Source organism: Mastomys coucha, unplaced genomic scaffold, assembly GCF_008632895.1.
Source record: "Mastomys coucha isolate ucsf_1 unplaced genomic scaffold, UCSF_Mcou_1 pScaffold22, whole genome shotgun sequence".
NCBI lineage: Eukaryota > Metazoa > Chordata > Mammalia > Rodentia > Muridae > Mastomys > Mastomys coucha.
Genome location: NW_022196905.1, coordinates 159,153,919 through 159,159,445, shown reverse-complemented (window position 1 = coordinate 159,159,445; position 5,527 = coordinate 159,153,919). Strand labels below are relative to the sequence as shown.

At 43.0% G+C, this 5,527-nt stretch overlaps 1 pseudogene; it reads left to right on the top strand.

Annotated features, from left to right (window-relative positions):
- Positions 1-2,534: 2,534 nt before the first annotated feature.
- Positions 2,535-3,753, top strand: LOC116071175 (annotated as a pseudogene).
- The last annotated feature ends 1,774 nt before the right edge of the window (positions 3,754-5,527 follow it).

Below are 5,527 nucleotides of genomic sequence, written 5' to 3'. Positions count from 1 at the left end.
CTCTGCCTCTGGTCAGCAGAGGCAGCCATGTGTCTCTGCCTCTGGTCAGCAGAGGCAGCCATGTGTCTGCCTCTGGTCAGCAGATGCAATGTGGCCACGCACCTCCAGCTCCTGCTACCATGGCTTCTGCACCATGCCGGACCACATCTTCAGACTGCAAGCCAGAGCAAACTATTCCTTCTCTAAATTGTTTATGTCCATCACTTGGTCACAGGAATGAGAAACTAACTCATTTCTATTTTCGCTCCTTCTGTCTTACAATACTGGCAAAACGTGTCAGTACTCTGTAAAATAGAAGCTGTAGTATTGGTTATCTTCATATTGGTCCTGATGGATGGCACCCTAAGTATTAACATGGTGTGTGTGTGTGCGTGTGTGTGTCTGTGTGTGTGTCTGTCTGTGTGTGTGTGTGTGTGTGTGTATTTGCATGATTCATTTAGTCTCATGATGTGAAGTATTTCTTAACAGGTTTTCTTTCTTTATTCTTCCATAAATAATGTAAAATATTACCAATTACCTTATGGATGTTTTTCAAGATGATGTGAGAGTTGATTAATGTCCATTTATCTTTATTTCTGTTTTACCAGTAGGTCAATCAAAATGGCTTTATCTATTCTTTCCTGAGAATTTGTACTTATATTTCTCATTGGACATGGTCTACAGTTGCTACTTTGATTACTCTATTCAATTTGACATAAAGATTCCGTTGGCTTTATTAAAAAGTTGACTTCTATTTCATCTTTTAATTTCTGTTAAAGTTAATTAGCATCCCTGTGATCTCGTCTTTAGAAATGTAGTGTTTATAGCATAGAAACTCACTCTGCTTGTATTTCTTAACTTTTGATCTCATTTCCTCAGACTTCTTAAGGGAATTAATATATTATTTGTTCTTCAGTTATAAGGGACCAAACTGAGGTTGCATAGACATTTGTTTCTTAACATCAGCTGTCTTTTTCTTCAAGCTTGTTTAGCACCCATTTATATAAGATCATCTTAATGATTTACTCATTGATATGCTCTAGTTTATTAATTAATTATTTCTGTAATTTAAATTTCTTATAGTCACTTTATTCATTTTATTCTAGTCCTTTAAATTTTAAGTCTGATACTTACATTACTATAGCACTGTTTCTAACTTAATATTTTCTAATTTTTTCTAGTTTTTGCTACCATTTTACTTTATGAGTGATTAGTATGCACATGATATATAAGTAAGTTATTTATTAATATGGAGTTATGTATATGTTTGATTTCCAAGCATGAGATTTCTCTAAGAACTTCCTTCATATTAATTTCCATTTAAACAGTGTTGTTGAGTAAGACGACATATTTTTCAATTGTTGAGATTTGTCATGGGCTCAATATGAAATCTTTTTTTCTTCTTCTTATTAGATATTTTCTTTATTTACATTTCAAATTTTATCCCTTTTCCCCTTCAAAAACTCCCCTATCCCATTCCTCCCCCCTTCCCTTGCTCACTAACTCCCACTCGGCACTCTTGGAATTCCCCTATACTAGGGGATAGAGCCTTCACAAGACCAAGAGCTTCTCTTCTCATTGATGTCACACAAGGCTGTCCTCTGCTACATATGTGGCTAGAGTCATGAGTCCCTCTTGTGTACTCTTTGGTTGGTGGTTTAGTCCTTGGGAGCTCTGGGGTACTGGTTGGCTCATATTATTGTTCCTCCTATGGGGCTGTAAACCCTTCAGCTCCTTGGGTCCTTTCTCTAGCTCCTCCATTGGGGACCTTGTGCTCAGTCCTGTTGCATATCCCTCTCTACACAGGTCCTGCTAAGGCAGAGCTGGTCTCCAGGGAGTGCTATGACTCCCTGGCTCAGAGGTGAGATCTCCATTTTCTCTCCAGTGACTGTCTAAGGTGGGATAAGCCAGGAGCACACAGGCCACAGGAGCTGTGGAGCAGCTGGGACAGGGTTCTTCCAGCCTCCATCTGCAACCAGGAGCTGGGGCTGCTTTACAGACCTTTGTGCACAGGTCCTGCCAGGAGAGAGCTGGTTTCCCAGGTGTGCTGACACAGGCTTACAGGCCCACAGGAGGGACAAATTCAAGCCAGAGACAGCAAGACCAACTAACATTAGAGATAACCAGATGGCAGAAGGCAAGTGCAAGAACTTTACCAACAGAAACCAAGGCTATAGGGCATCATCAGAACCCTGTTCCTCCACAACAGCGAGTCCTGGATACCCCAACACACCGGAAAAGCAAGATTTGGATTTAAATTCATATCTCATGATGCTGATAGAGGACTTTAAGAAGAACATAAATAACTCCCTTAAAGAAATACAGGAGAATACAGGTAAACAGGTAAAAGCACTTAAGTAGGAAACACAAAAATCCCTTAAAGAATTACATGAGGTCAGTGCGGCAGGGCGCGAGCGGCGCGGGGGCGGAACCGAGGGAAGCCGAGGGGGCGGAAGCGGTAGCAACTCTCGCGCGCGTACTCGGGTTGCTCACTTGGCGGCCTGGGGCCGCCTCTGCCCTCCTGCCCTCCGAGAGCGGACATGCAGTCGCCTTCTGTGCTGCGAGGGTGAGCCCTAATTCTAGAGACAGCTGCTGCTGACCCTGTAACCCAAAGGACGAAATAGCTGGCTAAACTCATTGTTGGTACTGGTGGACACCATGTCCTTGAAGATTCAGACCAGCAATGTAACCAACAAGAATGACCCTAAGTCCATCAACTCTCGGGTCTTCATTGGAAATCTAAACACAGCTGTGGTAAAGAAGTCAGATGTGGAGACCATCTTTACCAAGTATGGCCGTGTGGCTGGCTGTTCTGTGCACAAAGGCTATGCTTTTGTCCAGTGTGCCAATGAGCGCCATTTCCGGGCAGCTGTGCTAGGAGAGAATGGGCAGGTGCTAGCTGGACAGACCCTGGATATCAACATGGCTGGAGAGCCCAAGCCTAATAGACCCAAGGGGCTAAAGAGAGCAGCAACTGCCATCAACAGGTTGTTTGATTATCGAGGCCGTCTTTCTCCAGTACCTGTGCCCAGGGCAGTTCCAGTGAAGCGACCCCGTGTTACAGTCCCTTTGGTTCGCCGTGTCAAAACTACAATACCTGTCAAGCTCTTTGCCTGCTCTACAGCTATCACTACTGGCTCAGCCAAAATCAAGTTAAAGAGCAGTGAGCTACAGACCATCAAAACAGAGCTGACACAGATCAAGTCCAACATCGATCCCCTTTTGGGTCGCTTGGAACAGATTGCTGAAGAACAGAAGGCCAACCCAGATGGCAAGAAGAAAGGTGACAGCAACAGTAGTGGTGGAGGGAGCAGCAGTGGCGGAGGTGGCAGTGGCAATGTTGGTGGTGGCAGCAGTGGCAGCAGCGGTGGTAGCAGTGGGAGCTGCAGCAGCAGCAGCCGGCCCCCAGGCCCCCAAGAAGACACAGCTTCTGAGGCAGGCACACCCCAAGGAGAAGTCCAAACTCGAGATGATGGTGACGAGGAAGGACTGCTAACACATAGCGAGGAAGAGCTGGAGCACAGCCAGGACACAGATGCAGAAGATGGAGCCTTGCAGTAAGCAGCTTAACAGGAGCATTGGCCACCAGCAGAAGGGTACCACTGCCTCAGGCCTCAAGCCAGGCACCCATCTCTGGATGCCAGTCTATAGCGGGTACCAGAGGAAAGCTGGCAGCAGTAACTCCTCTCCCCATGCATCCTAGCCAGTGAGTGCTACATCCTTTGCAAGTGGAGTTACTGGCCCACCCTTACCCCTGCACTCTTCCTGTCTGCACTGCCTGGGCCATCGGGCAGAAGCACTCTGCCCAGGACATTCCCAGGCTTGGGGTTTTTCTATAGGTTTGAAGGGGGAGGGAGGGTTGGGAAGGGTAGGGAGAACCTGACAATAAAGACATTGGATCCAAAAAAAAAAAAAAGAAGAATTACATGAAACCACAACCAAACAGGTGAAGGAATTGAATAAAACTATCCAAAATCTAAAAATGGAAGTAGAAACAGTAAAGAAATCACAAAGGGAGACTACTCTGGAGATAGAAAACCTAGGAAAGAGGTCAGGAGTTATAGATGCGAGCATCACCAACAAAATATAAGAGATAGAAGAGAGAATCTCAGATGCAGAAGGTACCATAGAAAACATTGACACAACAGTCAAAGAAAATGCAAAATGCAAAATGCAAAAAGCTCCTAACCTACCAGTCAGTGGTGGCAAATGCCTTTAATCCCAGCACTTGGGAGGCAAAGGAAGGTGGATTTCTTAGTTTGAGGCCAGCCTGGTCTACAGAGTGAGTTCCAGGATAGCCAGGGCTACACAGAGAAACCCTGTCTGGAAAAACAAAAACAAAACAAAAAGCTCCTAACTCAAAACATCCAGGAAATCCAGGACACAATGAAAAGACCAAACCTAAGGATAATAGGTATTAAAGAGAGTGAAGATTCCCAACTTATAGGGCCAGTAAATATCTTCAACAAAATTATAGAAGAAAACTTCCCTAACCTAAAGAAAGAGATACCCATGAACAAAAAGAAGCCTACAGAACTCCAAATAGATTGGACCAGAAAAGAAATTTTTCCTGTAACATAATAGCCAAAACACAAATGTACAAAACAAAGAAAGAATATTAAAAGCAGTAAGGGGAAAAGGTCAAGTAACATATAAAAGCAGGCCTTTCAGAATTACACCAGACTTCTCACCAAAGACTGTGAAAACTAGAAGAGCCTGAGCAGATGTCATACAGACCCTAAGAGAACACAAATGCCAGCCCAAGCTATTATACCCAGCAAAACTCTCAATTACTATAGAAACCAAGGTACTCCATGACACAAACAAATTTACAGGATATCTTTCCACAAATCCAGCCCTTCAAAGGATAATAAATGGAAAACTCCAACACAAGGAGGGAAACTACACCCTAGAAATGGCAAGAAAATAATCTTCTTTTAACAAATCAAAAAGAAGATACCCAAATAAACATAATTCCACCTCTAACAGCAAAAATAACAGGAAGCAATAGTCACTTTTCCTTAGTATCTCTTAATATCAATGGACTCAATTCCCCAATAAAAAGACAAACTGACTGGATATGTAAATAGGACCCAACATTTTGCTGCATATAGGAAACCCACTTCAGTGACAAAGACAGACACTACCTCAGAATAAAATGCTGGAAAACAATTTTCCAAGCAAATAGTCCCAAGACAAAAGCTGGAGTAGCCATTCTAATATAGAATAAAATCAAATTTCAACCAAAAGTTATCAAAAAAGAAAAGGAGGAGCACTCATACTCTTCAAAGGTAAAATCTACCAAGATGAACTCTCATTTCTGAACAGTTATGCTCCAAATGCAAGAACATCTACATTCATAAAAGAAACTTTGTAAAGCTCAAAGCACACATTGCACTTCAAACAATAATAGGGGGAGACTTCAACACCCCACTCTCATCAGTGGATCATCGAAACAGAAACAAAAACAGAGACACAGTGAAACTAACAGAAGTTATGAAACAAACGGATTTAAACAGATATCTATGGAACATTTTATCTTAAAAAC